Source organism: Mesocricetus auratus, unplaced genomic scaffold, assembly GCF_017639785.1.
Source record: "Mesocricetus auratus isolate SY011 unplaced genomic scaffold, BCM_Maur_2.0 Super-Scaffold_100028, whole genome shotgun sequence".
NCBI classification, from domain to species: domain Eukaryota; kingdom Metazoa; phylum Chordata; class Mammalia; order Rodentia; family Cricetidae; genus Mesocricetus; species Mesocricetus auratus.
The window spans coordinates 9,533,608-9,560,527 of record NW_024429209.1 but is presented as its reverse complement, the minus strand read 5'-3'; the positions used below and the strand labels follow the sequence as shown (position 1 = coordinate 9,560,527).

At 46.3% G+C, this 26,920-nt stretch overlaps 1 protein-coding gene across 8 annotated transcripts in view; it reads right to left on the bottom strand.

Annotated features, from left to right (window-relative positions):
- The window catches only part of Tox2 (TOX high mobility group box family member 2), a 123,680-nt gene that overhangs the window by 53,913 nt on the left and 42,847 nt on the right, over positions 1 to 26,920 (bottom strand). The gene's annotated exons all lie outside the window — the stretch shown is intronic.

Here is a 26,920-nt window from a genome sequence, read left to right as displayed (position 1 = left end):
CATGTGGAGGTCAGAGACAGCTTGCGGGGGTCCTTCCACTGTGTGGGTTCTGGATATCAAACTCAGGTCATCAGACTTGATGGCAAGTGCTTGTAACCCCTGAGTAGGAGAAAAACTTCCTTGACGTGTATGTATGTGCAGAGAAGAAAAGAAAGGCCTGAGCCACAGTAGCACATGGGACTAGAGAGGTGGCTCAGTGGCAGAGTGGTTTGTCGTTTTGTATTGTTCTGTGAATCCAGCATGCACCTTAAGCAGCTAGTAGCTATCTCCTGAAGTCAAGTCCTGTGCCTGTTCTCATGGACTGATGGATGAAGCCATGGATGTAGGGAGGTTTGGGAAGAGCTATGACAGAGCAGGGACCCATACCATGTTCCTCAGACACTACATAGGAAACTTAGGGTCCCTGAGAAAGATTGCATTTGTAGCCAAAGCCAACATCTCTTCTTGCTCACTGGCTCCCTCTGCAGGTGTGTTATCAAGCTACCACACAGTTGGGCAAACTGGTCTGAAAGAGGTGGCCACGCCTACCTGCTGGCTTCCTTTGCTTTCTTCTCGTGTTGGAGTTTGTCCTGGTCAGCCCTGTCTCCCTTAAACTCCTTTTCAGATTGCCTCAACAATCCCTGTGTTCAAAGCCCTCTAGGCGTCACATTCATCCTCCATTCTTGTTGCTTACCCGAGCACCACAGCTGGACATCTCCATTCCCACTCAACGTTTCCTTCTTCTACGTCGTACTTTCACTTGTGTTCTGACTGCACTAGATGATGCCACCCTCCATGCACAAACCTGACACTCCCCTCACTCACCTCCCAACTCCAACAAAACTACTCCAAAATACATTCAAACTCTATGTAGTCCACCACCACACGTCACCCCACCCCTGAACAATGATGACAGCCTCCTCCTGGTTCCCTACAGTCCTCTCTTATCCCTCCACTCCCTCCTGTAACCAGAACCATCTCTACAGATCCTTAACACAAAACCAGATAAACAAATACAGAGTGTACTCACTCATACGTGGATACCAGACAAGAAGCAAAAGATGCCCAGCCTACTACAATCCACAACCCCAGAGAAGCTAGAACCCTCTCCCAGAAACAGATGGAAGCAGATGCAGAAATCCACAACTAACCAATGGGCAAGCTCCTGGAATACAATCAAAGTGAGGGAGGAGCGATAATATGAACAAAGGAGTCATGACCATGATGGGGAAATCCATAGAATCAGCTCACCCAAGCTAGTGAGAGATCACTGATTTAGGTCTGACAAATGGGGAATCTGCATAAGACCAAACTAGACTCCCTTAATATAGGTGACAATGGTGTGACTGGAACAATATTTGAGGCCACTTGCAGTGGGTCCAAGATCTAACACTAATACACAAACTCACTGAGTGGAGCCCATTCTATATGGAGCGATATCTTGCTCAGTCTAGACACAGGGGTGTGGGGGTGGAGAGGTGCCTTGGTCCTGCCTCAAAGAGATGATGGCACAGACTTAGTAGACTTCCTAGGGGAGGCCTCATCCTCACAGAGGAGCAGATGGGAGTTGAGGGGAGCGGGAGGAGAGAAGGGAGAGGGAACTGGGATTGGAATGCAAAAAATAAATTAATAAAAAAAATTTTAAGAGAACAATCCTACTTCTAGACCACGCATTGAGACTCAACGGATCACAGCCTGAGCTTTCTAGTTCAGGCTTCTGAGAGGACTCCAGAAACATCCACACACCATGCCATGTGGCTGGGATGGCAGATTGCAGGCTGGGCTTTCTAACCCAGGCTTGGAGGTCTCCAGCAACACCTCTGCACCAACCTGGTGTCACCTGGCACTATTGTATCTCTTTGTGATGAGAAAATATGGTCCTGCCCACAGCCGTGATGGTGTGAGTCAAGGAGACTCACACTCAGGCCTCTGAGAAAACACTGGCACCTTGAGGCAACAGGCAGACAGACGGGCACCAGCACCACTATGGTGAACAAATGTGTGGCATGGAGAGAGAAAGAGAGAGAGACAGAGAGACAGAGACAGAGACAGACAGAGAGACAGAGAGACAGAGAGAGAGAATGGTTCAAGTCCTGTGGACAGAGCACATCTGAAGAGATGAGGAGCAGGCAGAGGTGGGTGGCTTCACTGCCACCCAGGGCCATGGTGATGTCTCGGCCTGGGCTGCTGCTGGGGCCCATGTCTGGGTTCAGGCTCTGATGTAGTCACAGTCTCTGTTGATGTCTGTGGCTCCTGATACCACTAAAGGCTGAGAGGGTAGGGCTATACAGAGTTGTCCCTACCTCTCACTGACTGTAACACTAGGGAGACCTGGTCTCACCCCTCACTGACTGAAGGACTCAAGAGAGAGGATCCTACATCTCACCTGGCCAGCAGAGGCACGGACAAGCTGGAACCAAGGATATGAGAATGGGAAAGCAGGTGGTGACATGGGTGAGGGAAGGATTCCCTTCCCCCCTCGCCCCTTGCCACCTGACCCAACACCTCACCAGCTGGAGCACTTGGAAGAACATGCCCTGCCTTGGGCAGCACAATAGAGCCAACCGTGTTGGCAGAGGTGTGGGTGAGCCAGCTCCGAAAGTTGTGACCATGGGAGAGTTGTCCCTGTCACTTATCTGACTTGTGGCAGCATGGGTGGGGGAGGGATGCCCTCTCTCCCATCAATGACTGAGGCAGGTGAGGGCTGGCCCTGAGGTCATAAGAGTGGGAGAGCTGTCCCTGCCCCCATCAGCTGCAGCACTGGGGAGAGAGGCCCTGTACTTGACTGGAAATACAGTGGGCTGGCCCTGAAGATGTGGGGGAACCGCCCCTGAGGAGTGAAAGCAGGAGAACTGACTCCACCCCTCGCTTTTATTGCTGCAAAGGGTGAACTCGCCAGGGCAGTGCTGGAGAGCTCGCCCTAGTGGTGAGGACAGGGAGAGCTGGCAGGCTGACCATCCCTGCAACTACCCAGGCCCAGAACCAGGGTTAAGTGTTGGCCCCTCCAACACCCACCCCATCTGTGACCTGCAGGAGCACAGGGATGGGGGGGCAGTCCTATGGACCTCCAAGTCATACACCATGGCACTTTTGCAAGTCTCCCATAGTGCTCAGTATCTCCTATAGCTGCTTGAGGCTCATCTTTACCTATGGCTTATATATCCCTTCCCCAAAGCCCCAGCCTCCATGAAGGCTGGAGTTAAGTCTGTTTTGTTCCCAGTGCCTAGCAGATTGATTGGTATATAGAAGGAACTTGGTTACGATGCAGTGGATAAGCTCACAAGATGGACCACTCCAGACTCGAGGTTCAAGCCTCACCAAGGTGTTTCCATGTGTGTGCCTCCCAGCAGACTACTGTCCCTTGGGCTATCTGTGTCTCATGTTATTGAATGCTACTTCCTTCCCTGTACCCCAGCATCCAAAACAGGTACTGGCACAGGACAGGATGCCAGTAAATGACAAATGACCACAAAAGTCCACTCTTTTAAATCTAAGCCAAGATTCCACGGCTCTGGAACACACCCAATCAACCAGAAGCCTTTTATAAAACTAAGCATGTGTTGTATCAAAATATTGAAATAACACAATTATGACGATCCTTCTAAGGAGAAATTAGCACACCTAAAAATAAGCATGAAAACACCCACTTGCCTGAGCACAAACCTGCCTGTCCCGGGACTGAGCCACACCAAGTTCCCACTGTGTGTCTGTCTCGGTTTCTGGCATTTCCATATACTCTCCCTTTAAACATGTCTGTTCTGAAAAGACATGCCTATCACCCTTGATTTTCAGATAGGGAGGGCAGAGGGTGGAGCACAGAGCATGAAGACAGTGTCTTGTAGCCAGTCTCTGACTTGGGCCTTGTGAGTCCAAAGTCAGCATCCCCACACTGGGTCAGCTCTGATGCACACAGAAAGAAGGAGTCAGATGTATTTTCATGTCTCAGATCAAGGAAGGGAAGAGTGTGAGACCATTTGAATGACCTGTGTGGCTGGCTATGGGGCAGAGGAGAGTCCTGGAATCTCTGGAAGGGGGGGGGTCTTAAAGCCTAGCATCGCATCTTACTATATTATCGATTTTGTTTTATTTTATAAGGATCTCAAGTAGCCTTGACTTTACCATACATCTGGGGGTGACCTTGGATTTCTGATCCTCCTACATCTATTTCCCAGTGTGCTGGATCGCAGGTGTGCACCCCCATGCCCTATTTATGTGGCACTGGGGGTGGAACCCAGGCATTCAGGCATTCCAAGCAAACATTCTATCAACTGAGCTATACCCCCTGCCCCAAAGCCTAGATTCTTAAATTGTGGGTCACAAACTCTTATCTGTAAAACATTTGGCAACAGTAAAAAGACTCTGACCACGCAAAACCCCAAAATTAACTCAGAATCAAATGCATGACAAATCTTAGATGTGTCCAGAAGCTGGTACCCATGTTGCATTGCACGACTTCACTGAAGCCTTGGCTCTGAACACACAACTTGTGTGCTTTGTTTGGTGCAGCACCATTGAAGTCTGCTTAAAACACCCCGGATCAAATCCAGGACTACCGTATGCTATGAATTACAGCACTCTTATTCCTCTCCTACAGAGACATGACAGTGTCTGGAAAACAAGGACCTTTAGTGTTTTTCTATCCTTGTCCCTCAGCATCTGAGCATCAAACTATTAGACTTCAGATTATATTGTGTTGAAAAGTTTGATTTTTAAAATTACTATTTGAGTTACTAACTTGAATTTTTAAAAAACGTTAAATGAATTTGGCTTGGTATTGGGGAAGAATGTCCAACCATTTCTCTTGTTTCTTTTAAGGAGGTAAGATTATAGCTTGGCTATGATTTCAGTCCATGTTCACTGGGCCTTGTTGCTTCTGGCTGGTGGTAAGGTAGGACATCATGGTGGAGAAAGCCTGGTGAAGGAAAGTTTCTAACCTCGTGGTGGCCAAGAAACAGAGAGCACGCAAGGGGTGAGGACCCAAAGTCCTCTCCAAGTGTGCCTTCCATGTATTAGCTTCCAACAATTTTTAAAATGGCCCCAAATACACTTCCGCTGTTCTGTACTATGTACTTATGTGACATGTGTTCTCAGTAAAACAACCATCAACTCCAACCAACCCTGAAGATGGTCTGTGTCCTGCAGTATCAACTACTCAGTCAGGATCCAATTCTTCATGTAAAAACAAATACACTCATCTATCTCCTTAGTGTGCAAAAATTCCCTTTGCCTTTAATAAATGATACTGTTAAAAGGATTGTGTTAAAATAATTTGCTTAGTGACTTACTATCGGTAACTTAGATTTGTACACACATTTTATGTACATATGTAACTGGGATTGTGGGAAATGTTCTTGAGTGCAAGAGGTCATAAATAGAAAACTCTCAGAAGTCCCGACTCAGAGCATCACAGGAGGTGGGGAGGACATGAAGGACAGACTTCTGGACTGTGGTGAAGCTACCAGGGGAGGGACTAAATCATAAGCCTATCAACAACCAGCTTACAAGTCCACCAAATCCATAGACTAAGCTTGGTCCCCACCATAAAATGAAACAAGTTCTGAAGCACTATCTTAAGCCAACCTTTCTGGAAAGACCCTCAAAGTTAGAGCCTCTAGGATGAAACAAGAACCCAAAAGATTCTAGACACAGCATTTAGCTGAAAACCATCACAATGTCTGTCAACCTAACCTGATGGCTGTCCAGTCTATCAATCTAACTCTGTGGCTGTCTAGCAAGGCTTGCGAAGGAGGAAGTGTAGCTTTAGATTAAGACAGGCCCAGAGGAGCAATTCAGACTTTATTGGAAGAAGTCACTGACACTGAAGTATCATTTAGACTGCAAGGAAAATTGAAGTTTAAATACATTTGTTACAATGACTAAAATTTATTGAGGCACCAGACAGAAAATGTTCAGCAGACACAGGTACATTCATAATGTGGTACAATGCCCGCTTTATCTGGTTTTAAATGTTTTCATCATCTCAAAATAAGACTCTGTTCTTGGTAGCCATTCTCTCTCTGCTTCCCATGGCCCTTCAACCATCGGTGTCTGCCTATTTTCACTCTACCTCTAAGAATTTACACATTCTGGCTGATTTTAAGTAAATGAAATCCAGCTTCTTTTACTTTACATTATCTTTTTGAAGCTCATCTACATTCTACTTAGAATAAAGTTTACATGATGTTCATTTAGCATTTGTGATTTATAACACATATCAGAGCCTTATTTCTTTTCATGATTATAAAATATTCCACTATATGAATTTGCTACAATTTGTTCATTCATCCACTGATAGGTGTTAAATCTCTTTCTATCTTTGGCTATTGTGAGTTGGTTCACTACGAATAAATATATCCATGTATTTGAGTATATTTTTCAGGTTTTCTTCATACATACATAGGAGTAGAAATGCTAGGTCATGGGGTAATTCTGCCTGACTTTTAAGAAATGGTCAAGGAACTTTCACAGTGGCTGCATATTTTTATGGTTCTGCTGACAACATGTGAGGGTTTCAATGTCCCACACCTTTAGCACACAGGTTTTTAATTATTTTGTGACAACCATCTTAATGGTATTAAGTGACAACTTCTTGTGGTCTTGATTTGGGCTTTCCTAAAGACTAATGACACGAGCTATCTTTGTATGTTTCTTAGCATGTGATTCTTTAGAGAAACGTCTATTATAGTCCTTTTTCACTGTTTGTGTTGGGACAAAGCACTGAAATGGAATCATTACAATTTAATTTTTAATGATGTAAAACCCACCCCTTTTTTGTTGTCCATAGTTCTGATGCCATATTCAGGAACCCACAACCCTGATAGTTGCATCATAGTATGAGGCAGGACATAGAGTCCAACTTCATTATTTCGCAAGTGACTGTTCACTTCTCCCAACATCATTTGGTAACGAGACTGTTCCTTCCTTATAAATGGTCTATGCAGCTCTGTCAAAAACTCAATGGCTCACGGATATAGGAGTTTAATCTTGGACTATGAAGTTTATTCCATTGATCTACATGTCCTTATCCCAAGACCATGTTACTTGTGTTTAGAGAAATTAGCAACTGTGATTCCTGTCACTTGTCCCTCTTTCAAGATTATTGGTGCTCCCCAGAACCCTTTGAAATGGCACACTAATTTTAATATCCATTTTTTCTTTCACTTCTGCAATAAAAGTGTCCTGGTTAGTTTTTAATTATCACCTTGACACAATCAACAGTCACTTAGGAAGAGGGGGTTGCCTAGATTAGACTGGCTTGTGGCCATGTCTGTGTTGGGGTTGTCCTGATGACTGATGTGGGTGGTGTCACCCCGTATTGTATGAGAAACAAGCTGAGCACCAGTCAGAGGGAGCAAGCCGGTAAGCAGCACTCCCCCACGCTTTCTGCTTCAGTGCCGGCTTGAATCCCACCCCGTTTCCTCAGCTATAGATTGTAACTTGGAAACGTGAGCCAAATAAATCCTTTCCTCCCCAAGCTGCTTTTGGTCCTGGTGTTTATCACAATGGCAGGGAAGCGAACGAGAACAAAGGACCGGTGGAAACTGGCAGGCACTGCATTGAACAGGCAGGTTTCTTGGGCATCATGCTGTCCCCTAATGGCCTCACACAGGGCAGAATTCCCTTCACTGTGAAGATCTTTAGTTCCTTTTGGCGGTGTTTTATAGATTTCCATTCACGAATCTTTCACACCGTTGGCTAAATATATCCCTTCTCATCTTTTTATTCTGGATCTGTTGTCTGTGGAGAGTCTTCTTAGTCTCTTCTGGGAGTTGCTTATTGTTGGTTTATAGGAACATAATTGACATTGCCATGCTCCTTTTATACCCTGACAGTTTGTCAAGTTCATTTACTAACTACCTTTTATAATTTTAAAGGAAAGCAGGAAGTCCATACCATGGAAGGAACAAAAAAAGGAAAGGAAGAAAGGAAAGGAGAAGGGAAGGAGGAAAAAAGAAAGAAAAGGAGGGAGGGAGATAAATAGAACTTGGTTAAACTACAGTCTGAAATGATCTAGGAACTAACTATGGAGGAGCTCAGAAAGAACCATCTTAGAACTGGCAGCTGGACGAGACAGAGAAGCCATAAGGAACACTCAGAATCTCAGCTGACTTCCTGAGAGATAAAACTCGATACAGTCGAGCAGATAACGTTTATAACAGACATGCTCCAAATAAAATGACAGGAACAGTTAAAAATAAACAGATGTTATCAGGCGAATGAAAAGTAATGTGGCAAAATTAATAGTAAATTAAGGACAAATTCAGAGCAAAACATATTAAAGAGACTCAGAGAGGAATACTTCTGCTGACAAATGATACAATCTATGAAGAAATGACAGACATAAACTTTTATGAACATTGATAAACTACAGGAGTGTAAAACGTTAAAAGCCATTAAAAGTACAAAAGTAAACCTGCACTGGTGACACACATTTGAAATCCTAGACTCAGAAGGCTGATGTAGGAGCATTGTGAATTCCAGGCTAGGCTGGGCTATGCAGGACCCCATTTAAACAAACAGAAAACAACAACAACAAAAACCCAGGCTAAAACCATAAACAAAGTGAGACACCTTAACACATCTCTTGGACAAGTCAACCAGAAAGAAGTGAATAAGGGGGAACGGAAGGATGGTCCAATGGTTAAGAGCACTTGTTGATCTTATGGAAGACTCTGGTTGGGTTTCCAGCAACCACATGGTGGCTCACAACCATCTCTAACCATTGGTTCCTGAGGATCCAACCCCCTCTTCTGACTGACATTATAAAAATATTGCCTTAATAAAACCTGAGATGCAAACATTGGGAAATTGATACTGATTATTTAACAACTTTATTAAAAGATAAAAAAGGCTTAAAAATGGATTCAGCACTCAAGTGAAGAAGAAAAAAACAGAAAAATGAAATAGCGCAACAGTCAGTTGATGAAAGTTACAGCCCATCATTGAGGGAAGTCAAGACAAGAACTCAAGCAGTAACTTAAAACAGAAACCACAGGGGGATCACTCAGGCTCAGGTCCAGCTTAGGTTTCTTAAACAGCCCAGGACTACCTGTTCAGGGAATGGCTCTACCTACACTGGTATGGACCTTCCTACATCAATTAACAATTAAGGCAGTTCATCTTAGATATAGATCAATCTGATCTGGGCCATCCCTTAATTGAGACTTCCTTCTCAGAAGGCTCTAGACTGTGTCAAATTGTCAGCTAAAGCTCACCCAGGCAACAGAGTAACATTTAATGCTGTTCTCTTTCTCTCTAAGCCTGTCCTGGATTGGACATTAAGTTATGTGACTACCTTCCACTCACCACTTTACCAAGAAAACCCTGCACCCTGTAAGTGCATCTCAGCTAAAGGACCGTAGCACAATTCACCATTGCCTAGATCTGTTTTCCTAACAAGGAAAATGTTATCTTACCCAGAATTCATCAACTAGAGTGGATATCCCAACCCTTAACCATCTTACTATGCCTGCAGGCATTTTAAAAATTCTTCAGGGAGCCGGGCGTTGGTGGCGCACGCCTTTAATCCCAGCACTCGGGAGGCAGAGGCAGGCGGATCTCTGTGAGTTCGAGGCCAGGCTGGACCGACAGCCTCCAAAACAGAGAAACCGTGTCTCGTAAAACCAAAAAAAAATTCTTCAGGGAATAAAACGTGGTTTAGCCAAACTTGTCTATGTCTATAATGACCAAGTCAAGTTAATCATCTTTGATAATATTCCTGCATCACCTACCCCAGAGATACTTAATAGAATCTTTCTGATCCGTGACTTATGAGCATATCAGATACTGAGTCTGGGCGATTGTGCCTCCTGGCTGGCCTGCCACCTTCCTGTACTCAAAATGCTTTTTGAGAAGTAAATAATAAATAAACAATGCCTTCATTATTGGACTCCATATGATGTGGGGGAGGGGCATAGTATCCATTAACCCTTTGTTCACTGGCAGAACCTCACTCAGAATTGGGCAGGGCTATCCAGAGGAGTATGCCCAATATCCTCAGATCCTGCCAGCCTCAGCTGCTTCATGGCTGTCCCTGGCCCTGACATGCTTGGTGGGCACAGACAGCTTTGTGACATGAGCTTTGCTTAATAATGCTGTATTAGAGGAATGAGTGTGATAACATCATGAGTTATGGCTCAAAAAATTATCAAAGACTCAGGGGGCTTCCTGGTGATTTAACTTTGGGGAAAGAAAGTGCTCCGGAAAGATGGAGGGGCTGTTGGTTGGGTTTGGGGCTTTCTTTGTTAGGTAGACATAGTCCCAGGAGAACTCAGATGGCTTGGGTAACCTGGGGGCCCCGGCACTGGAATAAGACACAGCAGTCTGAAGAGGACGCCACTGTTCTGGAGAGGAGGACTCTCACTTCCATGGCTAAGGACAGAATTGCTTTGTTCATTTGTTTGCTTAAATCATACTTTAAATCTGTGAACAACTCTTTTGCTTGTATGTATGCATGTTCATCACATGTGTTCAGTGCCTGTGGAGGTCAGAATAGGTCTTTGGATTCTTTGGAGCTGGAATTACAGACAGTACTGGGAGCTGGGAATTGAACCCGGATCCTCTGGTAGAGTAGCAAGTGCTCTTAACTGCTGAGCCATTTATACAGCTCCTATATGTTTGAATGACATTTTTTTAAACCACATTTCACCCCTCCCTTGGCACTCTTTCTTGGGTGTACTAGGAGAGGGTTCAGCAAACTTTCTCTGCAAAGGTCCAGCTAATAAATATTTGAAACAACTATTCAACTTCGTTACTATACCGTGCAAACAGCCACAGATGGCACTGAAAGTAACGAGCGTGGCTGTGTTCCAATAAAGCTTTATTTACAGAAGGCAAATGTGGGCTATATTTGGCCCACAGGCCATGATTTACTGACTGTGTCCTCACCAACCAGGAAAGCCAATACACCCACAACAGAGGTCCTTCCTGTCCCCTTGTCACACCAAATGTGATCCTCTCTCACTGTCTCTCTATACCAGAAACCTGAGAGTGAGGCTCCCTCCCTCCCTCCCTCTCCTTCCACCCCACCTACTCCAATGAATGTCAAAATCCTGCTGGTTCTACATGTCACTGTATCTCAAGCCCTCCCACCATGACCCACCTGCCAGGTGACCCCTGCTCACCATTTTTCGAGGACATCTGTAATCACCTCCTCGATGGCCTTCTAACTTCTACCCTTGTTCCTTCCAGTCTATTCCCCATCTAGCAGCCCAGCCAAAAGATTTACCTACAAATCCAATCCCATCAGTTTACATCCCTTTTGCAATTAGGGTGAAACCTTCTGCACCAGCAAGACAAGCAAACTGGTCTCCAATCTCCACCTCCTACAAAACCCTTCACCGCCACACACTAGCCCTGATGCCAGCCAACACACCAGGTACCTTGCCTTTCTGTCACCTCGCACAACAATCATGTCTGCATGGCTGGCTCCCTGTCTTCTTGTAGGTGACAGCCCAGAATCATCTCTCCTTGGGACGTTCCTTAAAAGTCACAAGTTTGACTCTTCCCTTTCCTGGCAGCACACTGCTTCTTTCTTCACATTTCTTACCCTCTGTCGGGTTTTTTCCTCATCACTGTGTGTCTCTTGTACTTAGTGGAGGATCCAGGATGGCTGGAGTCATTTCTGTTTGTTCCATGTTAACCCTCCAGGACCCAGAGGCATGCTGGGTACTTAGGAGAAATCAGGAATCCTTACTGAATGTGCATGAAGCTGGCCACTGAGACTGCCTGGCCCACACCTGATCTTCACACCTTCCTTAACCATCAGCGAAGGCTCTTTCCTTCATTAGCATGAGTCTTGAGACCAGCCTGTTCCAGCCTGCCCATGGTGGGACAGGTCAGGACCTGCATTGGTCAAACTGATCAGTGACATGACTAGACTGAGCTGGGCGTGCGTGCATGCATGGTGTGTGTGTGTGTGCGTGTGTGTGTGTGTGTGTGTGTGTGTGTGTACATGCATGTACAGGTATACATATGCACAGTCTTGCATGTGCTGTATGTAGGTCAGTGGACAACCTCAGACGTCAGTCTTTGTCAGCCACCATTTAAAAGCAAAGTCTCTTGTTTGCCACTGCATGCTCCAGGCTGGCTGTTGTCAACTGACTGATTGGGGGAGGAGTGCCTGACTGCTTTGCTCAGGGCTACATCTCAGCATCTGGCTGTCCCGTTGCCCCACCACACAGTAGGCAGTTAGCAAGCTTTTGCTTGGTTTGCTTTGGTTGAGACAGAGTCTCACTATGTAGCTCTGGCTGGCCTGAACTCACTATGTTGAGTTGGCCTTGAATTCACAGAAATCTGCCTGCTCCTGCCTCCTGAGAACTAAAGGTGTGTGCCACCCTGCCCGGCATCAGCAGGTCTTTGAGTGGAGATATGTGTACATGAGGACTGGTGGCCAGCGTCCAGGACCAGCTCTGTGCTCCCTTCCCAACAAGTTCTCAGAAGCCAGACAAGCTCAGGGACAGCTTTGTCCTGAGGATAGTTACAGAGAATTCTAACTTGAACCCTGGGGGGTAGGGGGAGGTCACTTGTCCCTAGTCATCTTAGAAATCACTATTTCATGAAGTATAGAGTCCCAGCTGTGGTCCCAATGGACTGTATGACCTTGGCCAAGTCACTGCCCCTTTCTGGGCCTCCAAAGCTGCCTCTTTTTGGAGGGACATGGCCTGGGGGTTTTACACAGACTTCATTCCTGCCTCTGGGCCTGGTTTGCAGGTACGAAGTCAGACCTGCAGAGCTGCTTTTGACAGGATTTTTAAGCTGATGACTAGGCTTTTCTAGTCCTTTCTGAGCTAAAATAGCTTCTGGAAAAATGTCTATTATGTCTCTTTGCAGTCTCCCCACCTCCTCCCCTCTTCCAATCCTGCCTTTTCCACAGAAGTAGCTTTATCTTTAAAAAAATGTGTGGAGCCAGCAGAGGAACAAAGCTGTAGGAGTTCTCAGGCATATGCCCTGAGAGAGGTTGAACAGGACAGATAGATGCAAACTCCAGGTTACCTCAGGAGGGTTCAGACTCTACAAGGTTGGCTGCCTTCATATCAAGCTCCCAGCACTGTCCAGCACTGAGGGTGCTTGGACCAGACAATGTAACTGCCCCCTGACACCAGCCACAGGGCCCCCAGGCACTGTGTGTCTCTGGATGTGCTGGTCCTCTGCTCAGGCCACTGGCCCCTACCCCTCCGTACCCCTGCCCAGGTGATGCTTGCCCACTGACAGAGCTATCATAACGCTCCTCTGCCTCGCCAGACTGGGACCAGCACACCAGGCCTACTCTGAACAGAATGGATAAAGGCCTGTCCCTCCAGTAGTCTGTGTCCCATGCTCCTGTGACATGGTCCTCTTCATGGGGTTGTAGTTTGAAGCACATCCACTCCCTTGAGACCAACTGAGCACCCACCTAAGCCTGGGGCTTGGACCTGCAGAGTCACTAATGAAGAGGTCACTCAGGTTTGTCCTACTTTTCTTTTCTTTCTTTCTTTTGTTTGTTTTTTTTTTCCTAGACAGGGTTTCTCTGTGTAGCCCTGGCTATTCTGGAACTCACTCCATAGACCAGGCTGGTCTCGAACTCATAGATCTGCGGGTCTCTGCCTCCTGAGTGCAGGGATTAAAGGTGTGCACCACCACCGCCCACCTTGTCCCACTTTGCTACAGCTTTGTTCAAAACACAGTGGTCACAGTAAGCGCTTACACAGCATGTACCATGTGTGCCGAGACCCTGTTCTGTGTAAGTTTCATATATGGATGTTATCAACCATGTGCTGGGTGCTATCATCTAAGCCATTGTGTAGACAGAGTGACATTGAGCTGAGAAACGTGTCCCAAATTCAAGACAGACAAAACGGAGCCAGTCTAGGTCAGGGGAGCTGGCTGTGGGAACAGCCATCAAAGGAACTTGGAGATGATTCTCCCTTCGGCAGTACCCCTCACTAGTGCACAGTCCCTACTGCCACATTAAACTTCCCGAGACACTTGAGCCCGAGACACCCAGCTAAGCCACTCCAAAATCCTCATCTGCCAGGGAGATTTGTGTTGGCTTTAAAAAGAAAAGAATCTGGCTTGTAAACTTGCATTCTCTTTTAAATTATTATTACTGTATTTTCTTTTGCATGCATCTGTGTGTGCACGCTGCATGCATACATGTATTTGTGTTCATATGTGTATGGGGGCGTCCCTGTGTGATGCCAGAGATTTATCTTCAATCCATTTTTCACCTTATTCAGCGAGGCAGGGTCTCTCAATCAAAGCCAGAGGTTTACAATATGGCTTGCTTTGGGGATCCCCAGTCTCTATCTCCCGGGGCTGGAATTATAGGTGGGACACCATGCCCACCCAGCATTTGCGTGGGTTCCGAGGATCTGAACTCCGATCTTTTTGCTTGCATGTCAACCACTGAGTCATCTCCCCAGCCCTGTTTGTGAGCGTGAGTGTGGTACTGCGAGTTGAACCTAGGTGTTCACACCTGACACTTGGCGAGTGCTCTACCACCCGGCTGTGTTTCCAGCCCTCTTTTTCCTTTTGTGTCTTGAGACAAGGTTTCGCTTAATTGCCCACATTAGCCTAGACCTTGTATTCTTAATGACCATGTAGTTCTGCCTCTTTATAAACAGAGGACTTGGGCTTCCTTGTGTAAGCTCCTGTGTTTCTATGCCATGTCTTCACAGGCAGCCCCTCCTATTCCATCTTTTAACCGCTCCGTGGTGTGGGCTGGTTTCAACCCAGCCTAGACAACCCTAAGCACAGGCGCTCTACCTGCCTGACACTTTTGGCCGGCAGTGTCGCTCACACCATGCTTTTGGGTCTGTACTGCACACATAGTAGAGGCCTTGCAATGCACCCTGACTCCAGAGGTGGGTGGAGCTCACAGGCTCCAGGATGCTGCTGGTCCCAGTACATTGTGGGCACCATGGCCTGGGACATCAAGAGCATAGACTTTGCCACAGACAATGGTTCAAAGTCTAACTCAGTCACATACTGGCTGGAGAGTCCTTGACCTCACAGATGAAAAGACACTCTTGGAGTCACAGAATAAAATTCAGCTACTTAGAATCAAGCTGGATGTGGCAGTGCCTATAACCCAAGCTCTTGGGAGATGGAAGCAGGTGAAGGAGTCTTAGATACATAATGAGCTCGAGGTTTAGCTTGGACTACATGAGACATTGTCAAAAGAAAGGAAGGAAGGAAGGAAGGAAGAAAGGAGGGAGGGAGGGAGGGAGTGAGGGAGGGAGAGTGAATGGGTAGATTAGAGACTTATACAGAACTCTTATTCTGACCCAATCCAGAGTCTTCAAACTATAGCCAAACCTACTCTCCTGTGTGCTGAGTTTAGACACACTTGTATGCACTCAACTCTACAAGTGAGCATATCTACAGAAGTGTAAATCCCTTCACAAACCCACATGTGAAAAAAATCCATCAACACCTGAACCAGTGGGCCATCAGGAGATTCTCTGTGTGGGTGTGGGTGTGTCTGTTTGTCTCTGTCTGTTTGTCTCTGTGTCTGTGTCTGTCTGTCTCTCTCTGTCTCTCTCCAGGTCAGCTCTTGCTAGAGGCTGTGTCCCCAGAAACTCACAGGTTAGGAGGGAGGCAGTTGTTGAAAAAATGAAAACAAGGATCTCAACCCTGTGTGTTTGAAGCACATGTGAGTAAGCCCTGACCACATAAGACTATTAACTCCATTTCTCTGAAGAAACTGAGGTGCTGAGAGGTTGATTAGTATCTCTGTGAAGGGATACTTGTAAGTGACTTGTGTCTACATGCACTGTGTGCACATGTGTTTGTATTTCTGCACAAATGTGTCTGTATACAGGTGTGTCGTGTGTGTGTATGTGTGTGTGTGTGTGTATGTGCTCGCACGTGCGTGCACGTGCATACACTTGGCCTGGAGAAGATTCCACAGATGTCCTCAACTATTATATTAGCCAGATCTCCCAGGTCTCTGGTATCATCATCACCAAAACCTATCACACACGTGTGTACAAACTTAGAGACATCTGTGGTCTGAACACTCCCTAAAACTCTGTTAATGAAGATGGAAGCACAAGTCACAGGCTGCACTGCCAGCAAATCTGGGGAAGCCCATGTGTCTGCTTCCGGGCAAGCCATTGCTGGAGCCAGGAAAGACCACACAGTCCATCAGGTGGCTAAAGGAAATTTTCCATCCCAGGAAGCTAAGCAAACTGTACAAGATGAGTCCAGCCTAGCTCCTACTGGGAGCATATTGTCCAAGATATAAACGACCGAGCCTGGCCTTTCCCTTCCCAGCCATGCCAGGCTCTACATGGAGAGACACCTGAATGAAACTTATCTTGAAGGGCAGTTTCTCTTCATTGCATATCTTCTCACACCTCTTGATAAGGCCCCGGAAGCACCATGGTGGCATGGCAGTGAGCCACACTGAAGCGTTTGTTCCTGCCACAAACAGAGATTTACCTCATGTTTGTCTTAAATCTACACGCTCTTTTCTTCCTGATGAAGATGTTTATGAAGCGGACTTCACTGACACCTGATGGTAGGAAAGTAGTATGTGACTCCCCTCTGCGGACATTCCAGATGAATGACCCCCAAAATGCACATCACAAGCAGATTTTATGCATAATCACAGGGACATGTGACTAAGTGTGGAAAACTGGATTAGATGGCCAAGGCTGTGGAAATGGTTCTGAGGGTAAAAGCTCCTGCCACACAAGCCTTGGATCCCTAGTCCCCATGTAAATGCACACATGTGTATCTGTCATCCCAGCAAGCACTCTTAGGGAGATGGGAAGCAGAAGCTCGAAGGCCAGTGAGCCTGGTTTATACAGTGGTAAAGAGACCCTGTCTGTCTCACACAACGTGAACAAGGATGACAACTGAAAGATGTCCTCTGATATCCACACATGCACCATGACACTCACATGCCCCTTCACACACAAGTAAGCATAAACAAGCACATGGACACAAAACACACACACACACACACACACACACACACACACGACAAAGGCAAACACCTTGCACAGAGACCCACGACAGAACAACATAGCAAGGTGTTTTTTACCACCAACCATCACTGGCATCCTCATGGACAGGACCACAGAAGCATCCGAAAGATAAATGATTGAAAGTGAGACTCGCAGGAGAACCCAAGAAGAATGCTACCCCACGTTTCACTTGCTCATCAAGAAAAATGCAGTTTGGTGTGTTTACTAACATATGATCCAGCAAAATCATATTAATCAATGCCCTTCATCTAAAAGAGACACCTGTATGAATGCAACGTCTTGATTGTGTATTTCTTTTTATTGACACACAGGAGACCAACAGGAAAGTGAACAAATCAACAGCAAACAGCTTGATAAAACTTCACAAAGTGTGTGTGTGTGTGTGTGTGTGTGTGTGTGTGTGTGTGTGTGTGTGTACAACCAGCTCAAGGGAAGAAAGAAACCTGGTAGCCAGAACTTCAAAACCTCTCTGTCCTTACCTACCCTCGAAGGCAGGAGTTCTCAACTTCTGGGTCATGAATGACCCCTTTGGCAAACTGCTATCTCCAAAAATATTTACATTACTATTCATAACAGTAACAAAATTACAGCTATGAAGTAGTAACAAAAATAACTTTACAGTTGGGGGTCACCACAACATGAGAACTGACTTCAAGGGCTGCAGCCTTAGGCAGGTTGAGAGCCACTGCTCTAAGGGGGAACCAAGGTTCATCTTTCTACCACCCTGGATAAGTTCACGTGATCTGTGTCAATGGCATCAGACACGATGATCTGTTTTGGTGTCTGGCTCGTTTTGTTCATTGTATTTGTGAGTCATCCACATTTCTGCATATTGTCACAACCATTCGTTGTCATTGCTGCATAGTGTGCCCGGGCACGATTCATCCCCAGTTTTTCACCTAGTCTAACCTTAATAGATGTTTGGATTGTTGCCAGTTTTGTGCTTTAATTTTTTGTTGTTTTTGTTTGTTTTTGTTTTGTTCTGTTTTGCATTGCTTGGGACTGAGCCGAGGGTCTCCTGCAAGCTAGATGCGTTTCTGTCACTTTGCAGTAGTCCCCGCCCTTTCTTAACTTCTGATTTCCAGAGGACAAAGCCTTCAGTTTCATTTTCTTGGAGGGCACTGAAGAAGAGCCACTTCATGGTACAAAGCAACCTCCCCAATGTCCCACTCACAGTGACACCTTTGCCCTTTTTAGTCCAGCCTCACCTCCTCTTTAAATGGCCCAGGCTGACCTTGAACTTTCCATCCTCCTGCCTCAGTCACTTAAGTGGCTGGGGTTTCGGGCCTGTGCCACCAAGTCTAACCAACTTTGTGCTTTTACTTTAAATAAACGCTGCTATGGACAGTCTTGGTGTGTCTTTTGGTGACTTAGGGATGCAGGTGTGGAGTTGAACTTCTGGCCACAGGGCTATGTGCTCAGCTGTTGATACTGAGAAATGGTTTTCTAAAGTGTTTGTACCGACTGACTGGATGAGCATGCCAGGCCCTCCAACTTCTCGTTGATGTGGTGCTCTCTGCTCTCTGTCTGTTTGGGGGGCAGTGTTTCATTGACTTTAGAATGGTCCCCCAGCCTTTCCTGGCTGTCCCTCTATTGCCTTCTCTAGTAACTGCTTAGTGGGGGCAGCAAGAATAAAACTACTAGGTGATCACTCATGACACAAATGTAACCACGAGCCGCACCCTACCTTGGTTTCAGCACAGCGGACAGTTGAGAATAACAGAGTCAAGTCTAAAGGCCCCTGAGTCTCTCCATGTACGTCACAGTATATTTTCTTACGGGACAAGCCCATCTGGTGTAAAGTAGACCCACCTGTTGGGCCTCCTGCTCCACCCTTCCCTGTTTGGGGGGGCACCTTCATCCTTCCCAGCTTGGTCTAACCTCCTCTGTAGGACCACACCCCACTTCCTTAGCTCTCTAGGTCCTCAATTTCCAGTCCACCTTCTCTATATCAGTCTAGATGCCCCAAGGTGGTTATAAGCATAGACTCTGGCATGAAGCAAAAAGATGTTTCTGCAGCCTGAGGCACTACCCTGGTTTGAGGTCTCTGAGCTGAACTTCTGTTTATCCCAAACATAAGCTTCGAGCCCTTAGTCACTGTGCCCCAGTCCTAGGGAAAACACCCATAGAAAATGAAAGAAACTTTCTCCCGCCTCCTCCACTGCTTCTCCCTTCTAAATTGCAAATCAGCTTTATCTGAGGAAAGGGTTCAGACCAGCACACGCAACCGAGTTAGCCACATTGTTTTGTGTCTCTTGACTCCTCTAAAAGCTGGGTATTAACACTCCTACTTTACAGAGGTGAGACTAAGAGGGGTCAAGGAATCTGGTAAAAGTCACATGGGCAGAACTGGGAAGCCATAGGAATAGGACTGCACACCAAGTTCCATCCAGGACCTGCAGGAGAACAGCTAGCTGCCAAAGGCCCTGTGACTTGTGAGCCACAGGGAGACCCAGGCAGACCAGGCACTCATATATTAACACAGCAGGGATTCCTGGATGGGGAGGGACTGCATATCTACAAGGGACTAGAAAAAATCAGGAGGCACCTTTTCCTAGTTTTGTGATTTTTCTAGGGACTTTCTTGGTGCATTTGAAAGCACGATAGTTTCACTAGAATCCCTCTAGCTTCAATGCCTCTCCTGTCTGATTTTCACTGAATAAGCAAACCCATTAGATTCCCTTGGCTCATCTTCTGAAGCTGCATCTGACTCCTGAGTTGGCCACATTTGGGGCAGATGCAGCCTCAGTTTTCCCTCCCAAGGGAACCTTACTAACACCCCGTTAACCACCATTTGCCATGTGCCAGATGTTTGCATATGCTCTCTGGGTTTCAATGCGTCTAATTTACTCTTTCCACGCCCCTCTGAGGGACCTCTGAAGATGCAGTGGAGTCTTGGGAAAGCTTGTTAGCTTGTCCAAACCCACAGTTTTCATGCTAACACTGTGATAAGGCCATGTCACTAACAAAATGTCCTTATTGGAGCCTAAGTTGATTGACAACAGTCACAAAGAAACTGACCTCATCATCGGGTCCCTTATGAATTGGTGTGACTTAGTCAGGTAGAGAAGGACACTAACTAGCCTTGTGGACAGACATTGTCCTTCTAGAGAATTCCTGGACAAGTGGCAGAGGAGCAAAATCTCCAGGGGACAGAGATAACTTGGAAGGTTCTTCAGATTAGTGCCTACTCCCGGGTGTTGAAGACTAGGTCCCAGAGAAGGCTAATGACCTGCCTCAGGGCACAGAGTGAGAGAGGCCACTCGGAGGCCAGACCCAGGCTCATGACCCTCCAGAAGGTAAGAGCCCAGTGTTATTCTAGGTGATCCCTACATGTGGCCATGACTCTCTTGCTCATGGGGTAAGCTCACCCACAGCAATGAACAGATGTGCCGAACCAGGGGCTCTGTGACTCTCCCCCAGTAAAAAGCTAGACCCTACAAGGAATAGTAATTTTGAGATGGGTTGGGAAAAATGGAGGGGCTCCATTTTCATGAAAACCCTTGAAATTACATTTCCAACCCACTGCCAGCCCCTCCCAAACCCCCCACAGTCCCCCCCAATCCTCATTGTTTCCATCACATTTTGAAAGAGTGAATGTTTCCTGGGTTCAATTTCACTCGTAATAGTTGGAGGGAAACAAACTATGGGCTGTAAACACTGATTGCATCGTATGAGAAATATCTTTATGATGGGGAGCCATGGTGAATATAGCACAAGTTCCTCCCCTAAGCCCGTCCTCTAGTGTCTTCTACCTAAACATCTCATAGGCAGGGACCCAGAGCTTTAAAATAAATGCATTTTTAGCCATCAGAATGCAAAATTAAGATGGGAGAGATGTAAGTATCAGCTCTTGGCGGTTGTCTTCAGTGAATCCCAGAGACTCATGCATCTTTCTGAGCCTGCTTCAGAACGATGTGCACACATCAGCTCCCCCGACACGCACTCCATTTTCTCCCTGTGCATAGGGTGGGGCTTTATTCCCTCCCTGCATTTTGCTCTCCAGCTGGGAAATGGCATTAAATTTCATCAGATTCGAAGCAAATCTATAGTCTTGAAGCCCTTTCCTTCCAGGCCCTTCATATTTATTCAGAATTCATGAATCATGTTCCAATAACATAGCCATAATTATTTTTAAAGTGTGATGTTTGTGGCTTCAACAGGAAACGGTTGCAAAAGGCCTTTTCTCTTTGATAGTTTGTAATCTCAGACATAACCGCTGCCGTCGCCTTCTTGGCACCACAGCAGGCAAAACACAATTTTCATTTTAATCTGAATTGCAAGTCTTCACCCCAGTTTTAATTAAAGCAATGAAAGCCATGTCATCTTTGCCCTTTACAATATACACAGACTTGGAAGCCAGAGTGACTAAGCGTAGAGCCTCAGATTTCAACCCTGGCGGAGGGTCTCCTGTCTATCCAGGCATTTACCGGGAAGTGGTTTTGCTTCATGAAACCTCAACCACCCAGGCTCTTTCTCACCCATTAGACAGAGGAGAGCTGTGCATAGGTGACAAAGATTGTGTGTAGAACAAAGGAGACCTTTGACTTCAGTGCCTAAGCCCAGGGAAGCATTGCAAATGTTAAATATTATCATCAATTAAAAAAACTATGGTGTGTGAATATTTTGCCTTTAGGTATGCCTTTACACTACATACATGCTTGTTTCCCATGCCATAAGAAGGTGAGGACATCAAATCCCTGGAACTGGAGTTACAGATGATTGTGAACCACCGTATGGGTGCTGGGACTTGAACCAGTGGTCCTCTGCAAGAGCAAAAAGTGCTTACAACTGCTGAGTCATTTCTCTAGCACATTTGGTGGTATGTGTGTGTGGGGACAAATCCAACACCCTTTTCTGATGATTAATGGGGAAACTGAGGCTGGGCAATACAATAATATAGGCAAGAGGAACTGAAAAAGGCAAAAATTTGAGATCAGCCTGTCTTCCATTTTCCAGTTCTGGGCATCCTACACTGCCCCCTACTGGAAGGAGGCTTCCACTACAAAGCCACAAGGACCGGTGTCCACTCCCTGAAACAATGTGTCAAATGTTTTCCTACAAGAACTCTTGGGGAATGTGTCATAAAGCCTTGGGATTTGTTGTTGGCCTGATAGGTGAAAATGGCAACTTTATGTTTCCCTTTTGCGGTTCCTTTCGGTAAACTATTGGCTCAGAGCTCCTTCCCTTTTCTCCACTGCAATTTTGAATTGATTTCTCGTAAGTCTTTATGTATTAAGGAAGTTGGCCCTCCATCTATGTTGTGAGCTGAAAGTATCCTTGCCCAGTTTCCCACCTGCATCTTCACTCTGGTGTTCTTGAATACAAAAATCATTTTATGCTAGTTTGTGGTGTAGTTTTTAAATATTTTTCTTCTAAAGTGTCTCCCTGCTTCAAACCACCAAGCACATTAAAGGTGGTCTTATTGGTTCACTTATGATTTGGTCTCATTGGTGCACTTAAAATTTCCCTCAGTCCATTTAAATCTTTAATTGACCTAAAGTTTGCCTCTAACGTTCTTGAGATAGTTTAGTGTAGCCCAGGCTGACCTTGAACTTGCTATGTACCTAAAGATAACCTTAGACTTGTGATCCTCTTGCCTCTACCTCCAGAGTTCTCGTTTTAATTTTATCGTTCTGTATTGGAGAGGACCTGTGGATCCAAGACCATCTTTCCCTAACCCTCCATTCCACCTTGAAACACTCTGCCTATGGCTTTTAAGGCTCTTTGAAAGGCCACAGAAAGACTCCATTTTAAAAGGGGGGGGCTCATCAGTCAGTAATCTGCTCTTCCTGTTCATCTCCCTTCTCGTAAGTTTCGTTTATCCCCAGAGCTCTGATCCATGAGCTGAGAATTCACAGTTTATGTGATGGCTCCAGACTCAGATGTGTGTCTCCATTTAAATTGAGTCTCTCAAATGTCAAATGTTCCAGTCTGACCCTGTCAAGCCTCCCCTTCCCCAAGGTGGCAGACACCACAGCCATGCTGGAGTCTTTGCCCTCCTCTAAGGCAGAAGATGGCACAGCCATGCTGGAGTCTTTGCCCAGAGGGTTGAGCTGGAAGCAAAACAGAGCAGTTCCATGTCTCTCTTCCTTCTTTCTCAATGTCTATCATCCTCAAAATCTGCTAGCTTGATTTCCAAAATCACATTTCAGACCATCTACTTGTCCCCATCTCCTCTGCCTCTGCTACAGTCTAGAATCCTTTACCTGCCTAAACCAGACCCTCCTTCAGGTTTCCCCGTGTCCACTCATGCTACTGGAAGATTTGGCAAACCTCATGTCATCCATATCGATCAATTTGCCTCTCTCTCTCTCTCTCTCTCTCTCTCTCTCTCTCTCTCTCTCTCTCTCTCCCTCTCCCTTCCTCCCTCCCTCCCTCCCTCCACCTCTCTGTCTCTGTCTCTGTCCCTCCTTCCCTCCCCATCTCTGCCTCTGTCTCTCTCTGTCTCTCTCTGTCTCTTTCTCTCTCTCTCTCACACACACACACACACATTCTTGGGAAAAATCTTGAGAACTCTCATATAAATATTATTTACAGCCATAAAATTGGAAAACTACCCACAGCCAGGAAGGCGTCTTGAGACACTAACATTTGCAGTACCTGGAAGGGGCAGACATTTGCCAGGCAAAAATGTCTAGGGGCTTCCCATAGAGGAAGCTGTGTTTGTATTGACACGGAGATGACCAGATGCTCATCTCATGTAACCAGAACATTATTTACGGGAATAAAACAATAGAAATAAGTCATTACTAGTTCCTCTGAACACTGATGTTTTGCACGGGCTCTTAGTTTAGATTCCCCCAAAGTAAGCCTGAGATGAGACTTCCTCTGAGGAGACTCAGTGTTGGAAAGAGCAGGGGTTGCAGAGAACATGAAAGGAGGGCAGGTTTGCAGCATGGCCCAGGATGCAGGCTCTATGGGGGTTACATGGGGGACCTTCAGAGCAAGTTATCCTTTGGAAAAATGAGTTTGGCATTCTGACCATCCCACTTGTTCCCACTTGTCAGAGGTCGATTTTCTAGATAGGTTAGCAGTCAAAACTCATAGCGGCTGGATCTGGGTAACTTAGACTGTTAAAGAGACTGACACAATGCCAACAGACCCCACAGCCCTGCCTCATTTACTTCTCCCAGGACCCCAGGAGGCAGGTGTCACTCTTCCTGGTAGTGGGAAGCTGACCTCACTTGCATAAAGACATGTGAGCCATACATGGCACAGAAGAGCTAGGAATGTGATCCAGGTCTGTGGGAGCGCAAGCCCTTCCCACGTAGGTTCCCCTTCATGGATTGTGCCTCCTGGACAAATAGATCCAGGCAGCTGGGGGTCTGCCCTAAGCTAGGAGAGAACTGATTTCTACCAGGTTGACTCCTAAGGCTACTGCTTGGAACACCCTAGAATTTAGTGTTTGCTAGAAAGTGCTTCCTGCTCAGATCCAGGGCCTTTGAATGGTAAGGCACCCAGTGAACCTTGCTGCTTGGGTGAGCCTGGCATATAAACATACTTACAAGAAATAGAATCTTTTGACTCTGAGCCTTCATTTTCTCCATGCTCATATGGGTCCTACAGTAACGGGGACAGTACAATTCCTGCAGTTGATAAGACAAGACCCCGTGAAAGGGATGTGAGTGTGTGTGTGTGTGTGTGTGTGTGCGCGCGCGCGTGCGTGCGTTTTCAAATACAGACTCCATGAAAAACAGAAAGTACCTGGCCATCTCTTGTCACTAAAGACCAGAGGCCAGTAGAATCCAACTGAGCCATGGTGTCCTACAAGAGCCCGAGTTTATTCATCAGCCAGACCAGCCTGAACTCATATCCTCTGTTTCTCAGAATCTACAGTATTTTACAGTTCCTCTGTTCAAGGGTTAGCATCTGTTTCCCATTGCTTGAATCTACACTTGCCCTGTGCCTGGCTTCGACCAGTGGATGGAGCAGGAAGCAATAGACCAGGTCCATGTCTAGGCCTCAAGTGGTCTGGCAGCTTCTGGACTTGCCTCTTTGGGAAACCTGCCCCCTACCTTGTGAACGGTCTCAAGTTAACCATCTTGGGGGGGTGAGAGCTCTGGAGGTTTTGCCAGATCTTACTGCTGCTGCCCAGCCAAACTACCAACCAATACAACCACAAACTGCCTACACATCTGTAGTTTTTAGCCACTGTATTGTGAAATACTTGTTTTGCAGCAAAAATGGTATCCTATGAAAAGTCTAACCTGCATTTGTAAAGTTGCTGATATTGAATTTGGCTTGTACAGCTGGCTGGACTTAATATTATGGAATTCTAATTACGACTACTAATACTATTAGATGGAGTATTGGAGTATTGCTATACTAGGTATACGCACTAGGTAGCCAAGACTGGTCTCAAACTCACTGTCTGCCACCTCAGCTTCCCAAGTGCTGGGAATCCAGGTGTACCCAGCTTTAATGTCTTCTTTTAAGTTAGGCAGATGTAGAAGAATTCTTGAGAAGTCCAACTATCATGTTCTCCTGTTAGGGAAGGTAGGATTCAGAAGATAAATTAAAAAGGCCATCTTCACACATTACATCAATATTCCTGGAGTGCTTTCTGAGTGGCAGCCACAACCTCATGGAATACATGACAGTTAAGGGACTATATCCTTCTGCTGAATGGAAACCGATAAAAGCTAAGTCATCACACTCATACTGTAGATGACCACAGGCAGTAACAACAGCCAGAAATTAAAACAAACTGGTGTTGTGACAGACAATCCTGGAGGTCACAAACAGTGCTTTGAGGAGGTGATAGGTAGGTTTTGACGTCAGAACACAGTATGCTACAAAGTTCGATGCAGACTTGGGAGTGACTGAGAGGTCGAGAGAGTGCTGGTCGTCCGGGATGACCACATTCTGCACAACCAGGCATTGCAGTGTGACATCCCCAGGACTTGGAGTTTTTGCTCACCTTCCTGCAGGCTGGCACGCATAGCAATAAAGGCAGCTTTGCAGTGGTGACATAGTGCTCACATGGGGAAGGCTAGAGAAGGGGTAGAGTGTGGTACCCCAGTATCAGCAACCCTGCAACTTGGGCCGCACTCTATTCCTCATTAGCAGAGCTTTCCATGGGCCACAGGCTCACATCTTATTTATGACCTCGTGAGACTAGCCACAGCATAAGGTACATTATGCCTGTGAATTAAAAGGCTTTTGTTTTCCCCAGACAGAAAAATGTGAACCCATCATGACAGCCGAGGGGCCAGCCAACTTCAGTTGCCAAGACAGAGGTAGAAGCCAAGAGCAGGGCCAGGCTCATCCTCCAGCTCCCTGAGGTTCTCAGTAGCATCTTTAGCTGCTGCCATATCCTGCAGGCTCTCCTACCTTTGGGTACCATTCTCCATATTGCCACAGACAGCAGCAAGGACCCCCTCCCTGTTCACAGTCTGTACTGGGGATGTTCACAGGTGAGAAATGTCAACTTTCTATTCTCTGTGGAAAATATGATTCAGTCTGTAGGCCCAGAGGTCTGGATCACCAGACAGGACCTTCCAGGAAACCTCTGCCCTCTGCCCTCTTTGCCATGTCCATAAGCCTCCTGAGTGGCCTCAGACAACTGATTCTGTGTGATGGATAGAATCTGTTCACCTGTGTGTAGACACTCACTACAGATGTCCCTAAAGATGTTATGTAGGAGGGAGGCAGTGGCAGGGAGCATGGAACATCTCAAATTACTGTTGTGAAATCTGTGCCTCACGCTGGAAATGTGGACAAAACACTCAGAGTGTTAAGGTCTCAGTGATGCCCACTGTAAGCCTTATTCAGGGACTTCGTTTACAGCCAGCACTGTGGTCCTGCTTTGACCGTCTCCCATAAATACTCAACTGATATTTGAATACTGAGAGAATAGCATTAGATTCTGTCCTACAACTCCGGCACTACAGCCCTCCTACCTCGATGCCAGCAGCATCTTGGCTCCACCAGCCCAAGGCTCAGACCCCCTCGGGGAGGAG